The sequence below is a fragment of the Hordeum vulgare genome, chromosome 2H, assembly GCF_904849725.1.
Source record: "Hordeum vulgare subsp. vulgare chromosome 2H, MorexV3_pseudomolecules_assembly, whole genome shotgun sequence".
In the NCBI taxonomy this organism is placed as follows: Eukaryota; Viridiplantae; Streptophyta; class Magnoliopsida; order Poales; family Poaceae; genus Hordeum; species Hordeum vulgare.
Window position 1 is genome coordinate 100,973,603 of NC_058519.1, and position 19,234 is coordinate 100,992,836.

Sequence of the window (19,234 nt, forward strand, 5' to 3'; positions counted from 1 at the left end):
ATGGAGTTGTAGCGGCGTTTGATGTGCTTGGTCTTCCGATGAAACCTGGGCTCCTTGGCAATGGCAATGGCCCCAGTGTTATCAGAGAAGAGTGTCATCGGACCCGACGCGCTTGGAACCACTCCAAGGTCGGTGATGAGCTCCTTCATCCAAATTCCTTCATGAGCCGCTTCTGAAGCAGCTATGTACTCCGCTTCACATGTAGATGCTGTCACAACTTCTTGCTTGCTGCTGCACCAGCTCACTGCCCCACCATTCAAAACATATACGTATCCGGTCTGTGACTTAGAGTCATCTGGATCTGTGTCAAAGCTAGCGTCGACGTAACCCTTTACGACGAGCTCTTCGTCACCTCAATAAACGAGAAACAACTCCTTAGTCCTCTTCAGGTACTTAAGGATATTCTTGACCGCTGTCCAGTGTTCCATACCGGGATCACTTTGGTACCTCCCTACCAAACTTATGGCAAGGTTTATATCAGGTCTGGTACACAGCATGACATACATTAGAAAGCCTACGGTTGAAGCGTAGGGGACATTACTCATCTTCTCTCTATCTGCTGCCGTGGTCGGTGACTTAGTCTTACTCAATCTCATACCTTGCAAAACTGGCAAGAACCCTTTCTTTGAGTTTTCTATATTGAACTTCTTCAATATCTTGTCAAGGTATGTACTTTGCGAAAGACCTATGAGGCGTCTTGATCTATCTCTATAGATCTTGATGCCTAATATGTATGCAGCTTCTCCAAGGTCCTTCATTGAAAAACTCTTGTTCAAATAGGCCTTTATGCTCTCCAACATCTCTATATTATTCCCCATCAATAATATGTCATCCACATACAGTATGAGGAAAGCTACAGAGCTCCCACTCACTTTCTTGTACAGACAGGCTTCTCCATAAACCTGTATGAACCCAAACGCTTTAATCACCTCATTAAAGAGAATGTTCCAACTCCGAGATGCTTGCACCATCCCATAGATGGAGCGCTGGAGCTTGCACACTTTGTTAGCACCCTTGGGGTCGACAAAACCTTTAGGTTGCATCATATACAACTCTTCCTTAAGGTTCCCGTTAAGGAACGCTGTTTTGACGTCCATTTGCCAAATTTCATAATCATAAAAGGCGGCAATTGCTAACATGATTCAAACCGATTTCAGTTTCGCTACGGGAGAGAAAGTCTCTTCGTAGTCAATTCCTTGAATTTGTCAAAAACCCTTTGCGACAAGTCGAGCTTTATAAACGGTCACATTACCGTTTGCATCAGTCTTCTTCTTGAAGATCCATTTATTTTCTATGGCTCGCCGGTCATCGGGCAAGTCCACCAAAGTCCATACTTTGTTTTCATACATGGATCCTATCTTGGATTTCATAGCTTCAAGCCATTTGTTGGAATCTGGGCCCGCCATTGCTTCTTCCTAGTTCGAAGGTTCACCGTTGTCTAACAACATGATTTCCATCACAGGGTTGTCGTACCACTCTGGTGCGGAGCGTGCCCTTGTGGACCTTCGTGGTTCAGTAGTAACTTGATCCGAAGCTTCATGATCATTATCATTAACTTCCTCTTCAGTTGGTGCAGGCGCCACAGGAACAATTTCCCGCGCTGCGCTACTTTCCTGTTCGAGACGGGGTGTAATTACCTCATCAAGTTCTACCTTCCTCCCACTTACTTCTTTCGAGAGAAACTCTTTCTCTAGAAAGGATCCGTTCTTGGCAACAAAGGTTTTACCTTAGGATCTAAGATAGAAGGTATACCCAATAGTTTCCTTAGGGTATCCTATGAATACGCATTTCTCCGCTTTGGGTTCGAGCTTTTCTGGTTGAAGTTTCTTCACATAAGCATCGCAACCCCAAACTTTAAGAAACGACAACTTAGGCTTCTTGCCAAACCATAGTTCATACGGTGTCGTCACAACGGATTTAGACGGTGCCCTATTTAAAGTGAATGCTGCAGTTTCTAATGTGTATCCCCAAAATGATAGCGGTAAGTCGGTAAGGGACATCATAGATCGTACCATATCTAATAAAGTGCGATTACGACGTTCAGACACTCCGTTGCGTTGCGGTGTGCCTGGCGGCGTCAGTTGTGAAACGATTCCACACTTCCTTAGGTGTGTGCCAAACTCGTGACTCAAATATTCTCCTCCACGATCAGATCGTAGACACTTAATTTTTCTGTCACGTTGATTCTCGACCTCACTCTAAAATTCCTTGAACTTTTCAAACGTCTCAGATTTGTGCTTCATCAAGTAGATATACCCATACCTACTCAAATCATCGGTGAGACTGAGAACATAACAATAGCCACCACGAGCTTCAACGTTCATTGGACCACACACATCAGTATGTATTATTTCCAACAAGTCGGTTGCTCTCTCCATTATTCCTGAGAATGGAGTCTTAGTCATCTTGCCCATGAGGCACAGTTCGCATGTGTCAAATGATTCAAAGTCAAGAGACTCTAATAGTCCATCAGTATGGAGCTTCTTCATGCGCTTAACACTGATATGACCAAGGCGGCAGTGCCACAAGTATGTGGGACTATCATTATCAACTTTACATCTTTTGTTACTCACACTATGAATATGTGTAACATCACGATCGAGATTCATCAAGAATAAACCATTCACCAGCGGAGCATGACCATAAAACATATCACTCATATAAATAGAACAACCATTATTCTCTCACTTAAATGAGTAGCCGTCTCGCATTAAGCAAGACCCTGATACAATATTCATGCTCAAAGCTGGTACCAAATAACAATTATTAAGGTTTAAAACTAGTCCCGACGGTAGATGTAGAGGTAGCGTGCCAACGGCGATCACATCGACCTTGGAGCCATTCCCGGCGCGCATCGTCACCTCGTCCTTGGCCAGTCTCCGCTTATTTCGCAGTTCCTGCTTTGAGTTGCAAATGTGAGCAACAGCACCGGTATCAAATACCCACGAGCTACTACGAGCGTTGGTAAGGTACACATCAATAACATGTATATCACATATACCTTTAACGTTGCCAGCCTTCTTGTCCGCTAAGTATTTGGGGCAGTTCCGCTTCCAGTGACCTTTTCCCTTGCAATAGAAGCACTCAGTCTCAGGCTTGGGTCCATTCTTTTTCTTCTTCCCGGCATCTGGCTTACCGGGCACGGCAACGGCTTTTCCGTCTTTCTTGAAGTTCTTCTTACCCTTGCCCTTCTTGAAACTAGTGGTCTTGTTGACCATCAACACTTGATGCTCTTTCTTGATTTCTACTTCTGCAGACTTGAGCATCGAATACAACTCGTGAATGGTCTTCTCCATCCCTTCCATGTTGTAGTTCAGCACAAAGCCTTTGTAGCTTGGTGGGAGAGACTGGAGGATTCTATCAATTATAGCATCATCCGGAAGTTCGACTCCAAGTGAAGTCAGCGACCGTGTAACCCAGACATTTTGAGTATGTGCTCACTGACAGAACTGTTCTCCTCCATCTTACAACTAAAGAACTTGTCGCGGACTTCATGTCTCTCGACACGGGCATGAGCTTGAAAAACTAGTTTCAGCTCTTGGAACATCTCATATGCACCATGCTGCTCAAAACGCCTTTGGAGCCCCGTTTCCAAACTGTATAACATGCCACACCTAACCAGAGAGTAGTCATCACTCTGCGTTTGCCAGACATTCAGAATGTCCTGGGCTGCTGCGGGAGCGGGAGGGTCACCTAGCGGCGCATCAAGGACATAAGCCTTTTTAGCTGCTTCAAGGATGAGCTTCAAGTTGCGAACCCAGTCCGCATAGTTGCTACCATCATCTTTCATCTTGTTTTTCTCTAGGAATGTGTTGAAATTGAGGTTGACGTTGGCCATCTACAATATTTATAAAGACAACTTTTAGACTAAGTTCATAACAATTAAGTTCATTTAATCAAATTAAGTATGAACTCCCACTTAAATCGACATCCCTCTAGTCATCTAAGTGATATATGATCCATGTTGACTAAGTCGTGTCCGATCATCACGTGAGACAGACTAGTCATCATGGTGAGCAACTTCATGCTGATCGTATTCAACCATACGACTCATGTTCGACCTTTCGGTCTCTTGTATTTGAGGTCATGTGTGTACATGCTAAGCTCGTCGAGTCAACCTAGGTGTTTCGCATGTGTAAATCTGGCTTACACCCGTTGTATGCGAACGTTAGAATCTATCACACCCGATCATCATCTGGTGCTTCGAGACAACGATCCTTCGCAACGGTGCACACTTAGGGGAATACGTTCTCGAAATTTTAAGAGGGGTCATCTTATTATGCTACCGTCGTGTTGGAAATATTCCCTAGAGACAATAATAAATTAGTTATTATTATATTTCTTAGTTCATGATAATCGTTTATTATCCATGCTATAATTGTATTGATTGGAAACACAATACTTGTGTGGGTACATAGACAAAACATTGTCCCTAGTAAGCCTCTAGTTGACTAGCTCATTGATCAAAGATGGCCAAGGTTTCCTGGCCATAGGCAAGTGTTGTTCCTTGATAACGGGATCACATCATTGGGAGAATCATGTGATGGACTAGACCCAAACTAATAGACATAGCATGTTGATCGTGTCATTTTGTTGCTACTGTTTTCTGCGTGTCAAATATTTGTTCCTATGACCATGAGATCATATAACTCACTGACACCGGAGGAATGCTTTTTGTGTATCAAACGTCGCAACGTAACTGAGTGACTATAAAGATGCTCTACAGGTATCTTCGAAGGTGTTCGTTGAGTTAGTATGGATCGAGACTGGGATTTGTCACTCCGTGTGACGGAGAGGTATCTCGGGGCCCACTCGGTAATACAACATCACACACAAGCCTTGCAAGCAATGTGACTTAGTGTAAGTTGCGGGATCTTGTATTATGGAACGAGTAAAGAGACTTGCCGGTAAACGAGATTGAAATAGGTATGCGGATACTGACGATCGAATCTCGGGCAAGTAACATACCGAAGGACAAAGGGAATGACATACAGGATTATATGAATCCTTGGCACTGAGGTTCAAACGATAAGATCTTCGTAGAATATATAGGATCCAATATGGGCATCCAGGTCCCGCTATTGGATATTGACCGAGGAGTCTCTCGGGTCATGTCTACATAGTTCTCGAACCCGCAGGGTCTGCACACTTAAGGTTCTACGTTGTTTTATGCGTATTTGAGTTATATGGTTGGTTACCGAATGTTGTTCGGAGTCCAGGATGAGATCACGGACGTCATGAGGGTTTCCGGAATGGTCCAGAAACGAAGATTGATATATAGGATGACCCCATTTGATTACCGGAAGGTTTTCGGAGTTACCGGGAATGTGCCGGGAATGACGAATGGGTTCCGGGTGTTCACCGGGGGGGCAACCCACAACGGGGAAGCCCATAGGCCTTGGGGGTGGCGCACCATCCCTTAGTGGGATGGTGGGACAGCCCAAGAAGGCCCTATGTGCCATAGGAAGAAAATCAAAGAGAAAAAAAAGAGGAGGTGGGAAAAGGGGGAAGGACTCCTCCTTCCAAACCTAGTTGGACTCGGTTTGGAAGGGGAGGGTTGCCCCCCTTGGCTCGGCCGAACTCCTTGGGGGTCCTTGGACACCAAGGCAAGGCTCCCCCTCTTCCCCCTATATATACGGAGGTTTTAGGGCTGATTTGACACAACTTTGCCACGGCAGCCCGACCACATATCTCCACGGTTTTACCTCTAGATCGCGTTTCTGGGAGCTCGGGCGGAGCCCTGCTGAGATTAGATCACCACCAAACCTCCGGAGCGCTGTCACGCTGCCGGAGAACTCATCTACCTCTCTGTCTCTCTTGCTGGAGCAAGAAGGCCGAGATCATCGTCGAGCTGTACGTGTGCTGAACGCGGAGGTGCCGTCCGTTTGGCACTAGATCGTGGGACTGATCGCGGGACGGTTCGCGGGGCGGATCGAGGGACGCGAGGACATTCCACTAGATCAACCGTGTTCACTAACGCTTCTGCTGTGCGATCTACAAGGGAACATAGATCGAATATCCCCTCTCATAGATGGACATCACCATGATAGGTCTTCGTGCGCGTAGGAAAATATTTGTTTCCCATGCGATGTTCCCCAACAGTGGCATCATGAGCTAGGTTCATGCGTAGATGTCTTCTCGAGTAGAACACAAAAGTTTTTGTGGGCGGTGATGTGCGTTTTGCTGCCCTCCTTAGTCTTTTCTTGATTCCGCGGTATTGTTGGATCGAAGCGGCTTGGACCGACATTACTCATACGCTTACGAGAGACTGGTTTCATCGCTACGAGTAACCCCGTTGCTCAAAGATGACTGGCAAGTGTCAGTTTCTCCAACTTTAGTTGAATCGGATTTGACCGAGGAGGTCCTTGAATAAGGTTAAATAGCAATTCATATATCTCCGTTGTGGTGTTTGCGTAAGTAAGATGCGATCCTACTAGATACCCATGGTCACCACGTAAAACATGCAACAACAAAATTAGAGGACGTCTAACTTGTTTTTGCAGGGTATGCTTGTGATGTGATATGGCCAACGATGTGATGTGATATATTGGATCTATGAGATGATCATGTTGTAATAGATAATATCGACTTGCACGTCGATGGTACGGCAACCGGCAGGAGCCATAGGGTTGTCTTTAAACTAATATTTGTGCTTGCAGATGCGTTTACTATATTGCTAGGATGTAGCTTTAGTAGTAATAGAATGAGTAGCACGACAACCCCGATGGCGACACGTTGATGGAGATCATGGTGTGACGCCGGTGACAAGAAGATCATGCCGGTGCTTTGGTGATGGAGATCAAGAAGCACATGATGATGGCCATATCATGTCACTTATGAATTGCATGTGATGTTAATCCTTTATGCACCTTATCTTGCTTAGAACGACGGTAGCATTATGAGGTGATCTCTCACTAAAATTTCAAGACGAAATTGTGTTCTCCCCGACTATGCACCATTGCGACAGTTCTTCGTTTCGAGACACCACGTGATGATCGGGTGTGATAGACTCAACGTTCACATACAACGGGTGCAAAACAGTTGCACACGCGGAACACTCGGGTTAAGCTTGACGAGCCTAGCACGTGCAGACATGGCCTCGGAACACATGAGACCGAAAGGTCGAGCATGAATCGTATAGTTGATATGATTAGCATAGAGATGCTTACCACTGAAACTATTCTCGACTCACGTGATGATCGGACTTGAGATAGTGGATTTGGATCATGTACCACTCAAATGACTAGAGAGATGTACTTTTTGAGTGGGAGTTCATAAGTAATATGATTAATTGAACTAATTGTCATGAACATAGTCTAATGGTCTTTGCGAATTACGATGTAGCTTGCGCTATAGCTCTACTGTTTTTTATATGTTCCTAGAGAAAATTTAGTTGAAAGTTGATAGTAGCAAACTTTGCAGACTAAGTCTGTAAAACCGAGGATTGTCCTCGTTGTTGCGCAGAAGGCTTATGTCCTTAATGCACCACTCGGTGTGCTGCACCTCGAGCGTCGTCTGTGGATGCTGTGAACATCTGACATACATGTTTCTGATGACTACACGATAGTTCAGTGCAAAATACTTAATGGCTTAGAAGCAAGGCGCCGAAAATGTTTTGAAACGTCACGGAACATAAGTGATGTTCTAAAGAGATAAAATTGTGATTTCATGCTTGTGCCCTTGTTAAGAGGTACGAGACCTCCAACAAGATTCTTTGTCCATAAAGTAAAGGAGAAAAGCTCAATCGTTGAGCATGTGCTCAGATTGTCTGAGTACGACAATCGCTTGAATCAAGTGGGAGTTAATCTTCCAGATGAGATAGTGATAGTTCTCCAAAGTCACTGCCACCAAGCTGTGAGAGCTTCGTGATGAACTATAACATATCAAGGATAGAAACAATGATCCTTGAGCGATCCGCAATGCTTGACACTGCGAAAGTAGAAATCAAGAAGGAGCATCAATAGTTGATGGTTTGTAAAACCACTAAGTTTCAAGAAAGGCAAGGGCTAGAAGGGATACTTCGTGAAACGGCAAAACAGTTGATGCACTAATGAAGAGACCCAAGATTAAACCCAAACCTGATACTAAGTGCTTCTGAAATGAGGGGAATAGTCACTGAGGCGGAGCAACTCTAGATACTTGGTAGATAAGAAGGCTGGCAAAAATCGAAAGAAGTATACTTGATATACATGATGTGTACTTTACTAGTACTCCTAGTAGCATGAGGGTATTGGATACCGGTTCGATTGCTAAGTGATTAGTAATACAAAATGAAAGCTACGGCATAAACGAAGACTAGCTAAAGGCGAGGTGACGATACGTGTTGGAAGTGTTTCCAAGGTTGATATGATCAAACGTCGCACGCTCCCTCTACCATCGGGATTGGTGTTAAACCTAAATAATTGTTATTTGGTGCTTGCGTTAAGCATGAACATGATTGGATCGTGTTTATTGCAATACGATTATTCATTTAAAGAGAATAATGGTTACTCTATTTGCTTGAATAATCACCTTCAATGGTTTATTGAATCTCGATCGTAGTGATACACATGTTCATAACATTGGTGCCAAAAGATACGAGGTAATGATGATAGTACCACTTACTTGTGGCACTGCCGCTTGAGTCATGTTGGTATAAATTGCATGAAGAGGCTCCATGCTGATGGATCTTTATACTCACTTGATTTTGAATCACTAGTGACATGCAAATCATACCACATGAGCAAGGCCTTGTTTTCATTGAGATGAAACAAGATAGTAACTTGTTGGAAGTGATACATTTTGATGTATGCAGTCCAATGGGTGCTGAGGCACGCAGTGGATATCATTATGTTCTTACTTCAATGACGATTTGAGTAGTTACAAGAGTATTTACTTAATGAATCACAAGTCTGAAATATTGAAAATTTCAATTCTATTTCAGAGTGAAGTTCGTCGTAACAAGAGGATAAACTGTCTACGATATGATCATAGAAATGAATATCTGAGTTACGAGTTTTGGTACGCAGTTAAGACAATGTGGAAATTGTTTCGCAATTCATGCCACCTGGAACATCATAGTGTGATGATGTGTCTGAACGTCATAGCCACGCACTATTTGGTATGGTGCATGTTGTGATGTCTCTTATCGAATTGCCACTATCGTTTATGAGTTATGCATTAAAGACAACCGCATTCACCTTAAATAGGGCACCGCGTATTTCCGTTGAGATGACACAGTATAGAGTGAGGTTTAGAGAAATCTGAACTGTCATTTCTTGAAAGTTTGGGGCTTCGACACTTATGTGAAAAAGTTTCAGTCTGATAAGCTCGAACCCAAAGCGGATAAATGCATCTTCATAGGATATCCAAAACAGTTGGGTACATCTCCTATCTCAGATCTGAAAGCAAAGTGTTTGTTTCTAGAAACGGATCCTTTCTCGAGGAAAGGTTTCTCTCGAAAGAATTGAGTGGGAGGGTGGTAGAACTTGATGAGGTTATTGAACCATCACTTCAACCAGTGTGTAGCAGGGCGCAGGAAGTTGTTCCTGTGGCACCTACACCAATTGAAGTTGAAGCTGATGATGGTGATCATCGAGCATCGGATCAAGTTACTACAAGCCTCGTAGGTTGACAAGGTCGCGTACTACTGCAGAGTGGTACGGTAACCCTGTCTTGGAGGTCATGTTGTTGAGCAACAGTGAACCTACGAGTTATGGAGAAAGCAATGGTGGGCCTGGATTCCGACAAATGGCTGGAGGCCATGAAATCCGAGAGAGGATCCATGTATGAAAACAAAGTGTAGACTTTGGAAGAACTACTTGATGGTCATAGGACTATTGAGTAAAGATGGATCTTTAAAAGGAAGGCAGACGATGATGGTGATAATTCACTATTAAGAAAAGCTCGACTTGTCGCAAAGATGTTTCCGACAAGATCAAACAGTTGACTATGATGAGAGTTTCTCACTCGTAGCGATGCTAAAAGTCTATTAGAATTATGTTAGCAGTTGCTGCATTATTTATGAAATATTGCACGTAGGATGTCAAAACATTGTTTCCTCGACGGTTTCCTTGAGTAAACATTCTATGTGATACAACCAGAAGGTTTTGTCGATCCTAAAGATACTAACAAGTATGCAAGCTCCAGCGATCCTTCAATGGACTGGTGCAAGCATCTCGGAGTTGGAATATACACTTCGATAAGATGATCAAAGATTTTGGGTGTGTACAAGGTTTATGAGAAACTTGTATTTCCAAAGAAGTGAGTGGGAGCACTGTAGAATTTCTAATAAGTATATGTGGTTGACATATTGTTGATCAGAAGTAATGTAGAATTTCTGTGAAGCATAAAAGGTTGTTTGAAAGGAGTTTTTCAAAGGAATACCTGGATTGAGCTACTTGAACGTTGAGCATCAAGATCTATGGAGATAGATCAAAACGCTTAATAGAAGTTTCAACAAGATGCATGCCTTGACAAGTTTTTGAAGGACTTCAAAATAGATCAGCAAAGAAGGAGTTCTTGGTTGCGTTGTAAGGTGTGAATTTGAGTAAGACTCAAACCCCGACCCTGGCAGAATAAAGAGAATAGATGAAGGTCGTCTTCTATGCCTTAGCCGTAGACTCTAAAGTATGCCATGCTGAGTACCGCACCTGATGTGTGCCTTGCAACAAGTCTGTTAAGAGGTACACAGAGTGATCCAGGATTGAGTCACTGATCAGCGGTCAAAGTTATCCTCAGTAACTAAATAGACTAAGGAAATTTTCTCGATTATGGAGGTGGTTAAAGAGTTCGTCGTAAAAGGTTACGTCGATGCAAGCTTTGACACTAATCCGAAAAACTATGAGTAGTGAAACGGATTCGTATAGTAGAGTAGATATTTGGAGTATTTCCGAATAGCACATAGTAGCAGCATCTATAAGATGACATAAAGATTTGTAAAAGAACACACGGATCTGAAAGTTTCAGAACCGTTGACTAAAACCTCTCTCACGAGCAAGACGTGATCAGACCCCATAACTATATGGGTGTTGGATTCGTTGGAATCATATGGTGATGTGAACTAGATTATTGACTCTAGTGCAAGTGGGAGACTGTTGGAAATATGCCCTAGAGGCAATAATAAATTAGTTATTATTATATTTCTTAGTTCATGATAATCGTTTATTATCCATGCTATAATTGTATTGATTGGAAACACAATACTTGTGTGGGTGCATAGACAAAACACTCTCCCTAGTAAGCCTCTAGTTGACTAGCTCGTTGATCAAAGATGGCCAAGGTTTCCTGGCCATAGGCAAGTGTTATTCCTTGATATTGGGATCACATCATTGGGAGAATCATGTGATGGACTAGACCCAAACTAATATATGTAGCATGTTGATCGTGTCATTTTGTTGCTATTGTTTTCTGCGTGTCGAGTATTTGTTCCTATGACCATGAGATCATATAACTCACTGACACCGGAGGAATGCTTTGTGTGTATCAAACGTCGCAACGTAACTGGGTGACTATAAAGATGCTCTACAGGTATCTCCGAAGGTGTTCGTTGAGTTAGTATGGATCAAGACTGGGATTTGTCACTCCGTGTGACGGAGAGGTATCTCGGGACCCACTCGGTAATACAACATCACACACAAGCCTTGCAAGCAATGTGACTTAGTGTAAGTTGCGGGATCTTGTATTACGGAACGAGTAAAGAGACTTGCCGGTAAACGAGATTGAAATAGGTATGCAGATACTGACGATCGAATCTCGGGCAAGTAACATACCGAAGGACAAAGGGAATGACATACAGGATTATATGAATCCTTGGCACTGAGGTTCAAACGATAAGATCTTCGTAGAATATGTAGGACCCAATATGGGCATCCAGGTCCCGCTATTGGATATTGAACGAGGAGTCTCTCGGGTCATGTCTACATAGTTCTCGAACCCGCAGGGTCTGCACACTTAAGGTTCTACGTTGTTTTATGCGTATTTGAGTTATATGGTTGGTTACCGAATGTTGTTCGGAGTCCCGGATGATATCACGGACGTCACGAGGGTTTCCGGAATGGTCCATAAACGAAGATTGATATATAGGATGACCTCATTTGATTACCGGAAGGTTTTCGGAGTTACCGGGAATGTGCCGGGAATGACGAATGGGTTCCGGGTGTTCACCGGGGGGGAACCCACCCCGGGGAAGCCCATAGGCCTTGGGGGTGGCGCACCAGCCCTTAGTGGGCTGGTGGGACAGCCCAAGAAGGCCCTATGCGCCATAGGAAGAAAATCAAAGAGAAAAAAAAGAGGAGGTGGGAAAAGGGGGAAGGACTCCTCCTTCCAAACCTAGTTGGACTTGGTTTGGAAGGGGAGGGTTGCCCCCCTTGGCTCGGCCGAACTCCTTGGGGGTCCTTGGACCCCAAGGCAAGGCTCCCCCTCTTCCCCCTATATATACGAAGGTTTTAGGGCTGATTTGACACAACTTTGCCACGGCAGCCCGACCACATATCTGCACGGTTTTACCTCTAGATCGCGTTTCCGCGGAGCTCGAGCGGAGCCCTGCTGAGATTAGATCACCACCAAACCTCCGGAGCACCGTCATGCCGCCGGAGAACTCATCTACCTCTCCGTCTCTCTTGCTGGATCAAGAAGGCCGAGATCATCGTCGAGCTGTACGTGTGCTGAACGCGGAGGTGTCGTCCGTTCGGCACTAGATCGTGGGACTGATCGCGGGACGGTTCGCGGGGCGGATCAAGGGATGTGAGGACGTTCCACTACATCAACCGCGTTCACTAACGCTTCTGCTGTGCGATCTACAAGGGTACGTATATCAAATATCCCCTCTCGTAGATGGACATCACCATGATAGGTCTTCGTGCGCGTAGGAAAATTTTTGTTTCCCATGCGACGTTCCCCAACACGTCGTTCTAAGCAATAAGATGAAAAACATGATAAACATCACAGTGCAATCATATAGTGACATGATATGGCCATTATCATCTTTGCTCTTTCAATCTCCATCTTCAGGCATCGCATGATCATTGTCACCGGCGTGACACCATGATCTCCATCATCATGATCTCCATCATCGTGTCTCCGTGAAGTTGTCACGCCAACTACTACTATCACTACTACTATAGCTAACCGTTAGCAATGAAGTAAAAGTAGTAAGCACATGGCGTTGCATCTCATACAATAAATTAAGACAACTCCTATGGCTCCTGCCGGTTGTCATACTCATCGACATGCAAGTCGTGAAACCTATTACAATAACATGATCATCTCATACATCATACATGCAACATCACAACTTTGGCCATATCACATCACATGTCAAACCCTGCAAAAACAAGTTAGACGTCCTCTAATTGTTGTTGCAAGTTTTACGTGGCTGATTTGGGTTTCTAGCAAGAACGCTTTCTTACCTACGTGATAGCCACAACGATGATATGCCAAAGCTATTTACCCTTCATAAGGACCCTTTTCATCAAATCCAATCCGACTAGAGTAGGAGAGACAGACACCCGCTAGCCACCTTTATGCATGGTGTGCATGTCTGTCGGTGGAACCAGTCTCACGTAAGCGTACGTGTAATGTCGGTCCGGGCCGCTTCATCCCACAATACCGCCAGAAAAGAATAAGACTAGTAGCGACAAGCAATTGACAAATCATCGCCCACAACCTTTTGTGTTCTACTCGTGCATAGAATCTATGCATAGAAAACCTGGCTCGGATGCCACTGTTGGGTAACGTAGCATAAATTCAAAAAAAAATCTACGCATATTCAGATCTTCCTATGGAGAGACCAGCAACGAGAGAGGGGTGAGTGCATCTTCATACCTTTGAAGATCGCTAAGCGGAAGCATTGCTAGAACGCGGTTGATGGAGTCGTACTCATGGCGATTTAGATCGCGGTGTGATTCCGATCTAGTGCCGAACCACGGCACCTCCGTGTTCAACACACGTGCAGCCCGGTGACGTCTCCCACGCCTTGATACAACAAGGAGGAGGGAGAGGTTGGGGAAGATCTCCAGCAGCACGACAGCGTGGTGTCGATGGAGAGACGAGGTCTCCCGGCAGGGCTTCGCCAAGCACCGTGCGAGAGGAGGAAGAAGGGGGGCAGGGCTGCGCCGAGGGAGAGGGAAAACCGTGTGTCCAACAGCCCCAACCCCCCCCCACTATTTATAGGAGGTGGGGAGGGGGTGCGCCACCCCTAGGGTTCCCACCCTAGGTGGTGCGGCAGCCCAGATGGGGGAGGGGGCGGCGGCCAGGGCAGGGAAAGGGGGGTGGCGCCCTAGGTGGGCCTTGGGTCTCCCCTCCGCCTAGGGTTTCCCCTCCCTCCCTCTCTGATGCGCATAGGCTGGGTGTGGGGGGCGCAGCAGCCCACCTAGGGGCTGGTTCCCTCCCGCACTTGGCCCATGTAACCCTCCGGGGCTTGTGGCCCCTCCCGGTGGGCCTCCGGAACCCTTCCGGTAGTCCCGACACTTTGCCGGTTGTGCCCGAAACATTTCCGGCATCCAAAACCATCCATCCTATATATCAATATTTACCTCCGGACCATTCCGGAGCTCCTCGTGACGTCCGGGATCTCATCCGGGACTCCGAACATCCTTCGGTAACCTCGTATAACAATTCCCTATAACCCTAGCGTCATCGAACCTTAAGTGTGTAGACCCTACGGGTTCGGGAGACAGGCAGACATAACCGAGACACCTCTTCGGCCAATAACCATCAGCGGGGTCTGGATACCCATGGTGGCTCCCACTTGCTGCACGATGATCTCATCAGATGAACCACGATGTCAAGGATTCAATCAATCTCGTATACAATTCTCTTTGTCTGTCGATATAGAACTTGCCCGAGATTCGGTCGTCGGTATACCTATACCTTGTTCAATCTCGTTACCGGTAAGTCTCTTTACTCGTTCCGTAGCACGTCATCGTGTGACTAACTCCTTAGTCACATTGAGCTCATGATGATGTTCTACCGAGTGGGACCAGAGATACCTCTCCGTCATGCGGAGTGACAAATCCCGATCTCGATTTGTACCAACCCAACATACACTTTCAGAGGTACCCGTAGTGCACCTTTATAGTCACCCAGTTACGTTGTGACGTTTGATACACCCAAAGCACTCCTACGGTATCCGGGAGTTGCACAATCTCACGGTCGAAGGAAAAGACACTTGACATTAGAAAAGCTTTAGCATATGAACAATACATTCTAGTGCTATGCTTAGGATTGGGTCTTGTCCATCACATCATTCTCCCAATGATGTGATCCCGTTATCAATGAAATCTAATGCCCATGATCAGGAAACCATGATCATCTATTGATCAACGAGCTAGCCAACTAGAGGCTTGCTAGGGACACATTGTGATCTATTTATTCACACATGTATTACTGTTTCCTGTTAATACAATTATAGCATGAACAATAGACGATTATCATGAACAAGGAAATATGATAATAACCATTTTATTATTGCCTGTAGGGCATATTTCCAACAAGTAACAGTAGTAGCTACAGAGTAACAACAGCAGCAGTGACAGCAGTAGCAGCAAAGTAACGTAGCAAGGACCATTAGGAAAAACTCATAGGCATTGGATCGGTGATGGATGATTATGCCAGATGCTATTCATCATGTAACAGTTATAACACGGAGAGATATGTAACTAGCTCGAGTTCGTCAATCTAATGTAGGCATGTATTCTGTATGTAGTCATACGTGCTTAGGGAAAAGAACTTGCATGACATCTATTGTCCATCCCTCCCGTGGCAGCGGGGTCCTAATGGAAACTACGGGATATTAAGGTTCTCCTTTTAATAAAGAACCGGACCAACGCATTAACACTTGGTGAATACCATGAACTCCTCATACTATGGTCATCTGCGGGAGTGGTTCCGGCTATTGTCACTCCGGGGTTGCCGGGTCATAACACATAGTAGGTGACTACAACTTACAAGATAGGATCTAAAACACACATATATTGGCGACAACATAATAGGTTCAGTTCTAAAATCATGGCACTCGGGCCCTAGCGACATGCATTAAGCATGGCAAAGTAGTAGCAACATCAATCTCAGAACATGGTGGATACTAGGGATCAATCCCCGTCAAAACTAACTCGATTACATGATAGATCTCATCCAACCCAGCACCGTCCAGCAAGCCTACGATGAGATTACTCACGAATGGTGAAGAGCATCATGGAATTGGCGATGAAGGAAGGTTGATTATGACGATGGCGACGATCTCCCCTCTCCGGAGCCCAAAACGGACTCCAGATCTGCCCTCCGGAGGAAGAACACGAGGTGGCGGCGCCTCCGTATCGTAAAACATGATGAACTCTTCTCCTTGACTTTTTTCCGGACGAAAGAGGATATATAGAGCTGGAATTGGGGGCGGCGGAGCTTCGAGGGGCTCACAAGCCTGCCAGGCCCGGCCAGGGGGGGCGGGCCTGGTGGGCTTGTGAGCTCCTGGCTCCGTCCCTCCAGTTGATTCTTGCGCCAGTATTTTTTTATATATTCCACAAAAAATCCTCGCAGATTTCCAGGTCATTCCGAGAACTTTTATTTCTGCGCAAAAACAACACCATGGCAATTCTGCTGAAAACAACGTCAGTCCGGGTTAGTCCCATTCAAATCATGCAAATTAGAGACCAAAACAAGGGCAAAAGAGTTTGGAAAAGTAGATACAACAGAGAGGTATCACCCCGCGCGCGCCTCAGCGCTTCAGGCATCCCTCCTGGTCGCCATGGAGGAGAAAAAGGAGGAAGAAGGGGCGTTTGCACAAGAATGGCGAAGCAACACAGGAGGAAGGCAGAAGGAAGCAGTGTGATGGCAGCTCTGCCCCACGGGCATTGTGGTTTTATATGCGAGACCACAGTCCACGAGGCATCGTGGGAAGTGGAGGCGACATGCACTCCATCATGTGCCACATGCCATAACTACCCCACGGATGGTTATTGCTCGCGTTGTCTCGTTCCCCCAACAAGTCGCTCTGCGTGTGCCGCGGGCCCAGAAGAAATCTTACACAGAAAGGAAGGCGCAAGTGGGTGGCGTTGGTCAAGAGAGCGATGATGGACGACGTTGCGTGCAGGCTTTACGCCAACTCACTCGGGGCGGTTCCGAAGCATTGTAGGAAGGAGAAGAGCCCCACGACCTGCTGGGCGCCATGCGTCGAGCCTAACCCGCAAGCGGTTTGGGCCCGCGTCGCTTCGCCCCTCCCATCGAGTGGAGTCGTGCACGACACGGGTCCAGGGATTACTGTCAGCCCCTAGGACCGGGGGTGCCCAGGCTCGTCGGCCTGTGGCCCCAGGCGCAACGCGCTACACATGCCTGGTTCGGCCCATTGGCAAGCCTAGCAAGGAAGACCCTCGCGAGGGTCCCGCTTGGCGAGGTAAGCACGAGAGGATCGTCGCTAAGGACCGCGAGAGTCCGTCCGCTACAAGAACGCGTCCTGAGGCCACCCCCGAGGCTCTCGCGGGGCGAGATCGTCAAGGGAAACTAGGCAGGGTCTCATGCCCCTGTGCCTCCACGTGGGTGACGCAGGCTGTGCAGGCAACGCAAGAGCGGTGCCAACATGCACGAACATGGAGGCTTTCCACTTTTGTGCTAAGGAAGTAGGGCCAGCTGGCGGGCTCCCAAAACAACCCTCAAGGGTTTCCCGTTTGGTGCAAGAGGACCAAGGATGGGGGCTTGGCAGGACGGAGGTCACCCCCGATCCCACAGGTGCATCACGACGAAGAGCTTTGGCGGGTGAAGACCCCTTTTGTCATGGTGGACTGCAGCCTTGTCCCCTTTCAAACTGGTCGTTGTGGCAACCCTTCCCGCCGAGTGTTTCGGGGGAAGAGGACCAAGTCCAATATAAAAGATAAGCCCGACCTCCGTAGCAAGGATCCCATCATCTCCACTAGGGCAATCCAGACAAGCAGGAGTAGGGTTTTACACCGCAAGGTGGCCCGAACCTGGGTAAACTGCTCATGTGTTCTTGTTCGCTTCCCTTAGCTCGAGCCAACGGAGAGTCACAGTGAAGTTGAGAGGTAGAACAGGGTAGGATGGCGAGCGCACCCCAAAGTTCAAACCTTCCTGGGTCTGCGGAGCCCTGAATCCGACAGAGTGTTGCCAACTTCAACCACTCCAACTGTGTGCTTTCTCATATAGTTGGCGTAAGCTTCTTCTGCCGCATGCCTAGTCTTAAACCCTCTATGGATGTTGTTGCTGACAAAGACAGCTTGTTCACTGCAATCTTTCCAGGAGCTGTAAACCCCATGTAACTTCCCGACGAACACCGCATACCATTTGTCCTAGCTGTGCAGAAGAGGAGTAGTTCAAGCAGCAAGGAAAAAAACAATCAAAGAGCAAGCAATGTAGTAGAAGTAGTAAGCATGCATGATCATATGGCATAGCAAGTTCTAACGTAGCACTACCTTCGTGTCAACCTACCACCACATCCAAAAGAGGGCGTCATCCTACCACCGCAAGTTCACGATCATCATGAGGGGTTAGTATATACCACCTCAACAAAATATACATACCATAAAATAGTTTTCAAGCAGTAGCTATGCAAAATATATGTCATCATCGTCGTCGCCATTGCCATCCAGGATAATGCACGCGGTAACCACCAATAAGGTCTAGTAGTAGTGCTTGCCCATCCAGCTCCTGAGCAGAGCACCCTGTGGGCGTCTGCCATGGCAACAAACCCAACACCTTGGGCCTTGTTGTCCAACAAGTGGCCTAGACATGCCATCAGAGCCTCATCATTGAAGCCACATTGCTCCATCACAGCGTTGTACATGTCAGGGTGGATGTCAAGGGTCTTGCTGTCCCTAATGGCGGTTTCCACCTCCTTCACGACCTCAGTCATACTGGTGAAGACGCTGATCTCCTCGTCCATCAGGCCGCCCATCTTCCTCTTCCTATCGAGCACATGGATATGCTCAAATGCCTTCTGAGGGCCATCAAGCACTATCTCTGTGTCTGGGGTGCCTGGGATGTTCGGTTGTTGTCACGATGAAGGAGAACCGAGAGTCTCACTGGAGACCATGGCATGCTTGCTAGTTGCCAGGCCGAAGGAGAAGATGTGCTGCATCTGGTTGTAGTTCTGGATGGGTGTGTTAAGGAACCTTCTAGAAGGTTCTCAAAACCGGCTTGCGTGGCACTGCTTTAACTCGCGAAGTGGGCCAGACGGTCACGCGAAGCAGCTACAGAACTTCAACGAAGCCTCGTCTCCTGAACGCACGCGAGCATCAAATAGGAGCCGCAA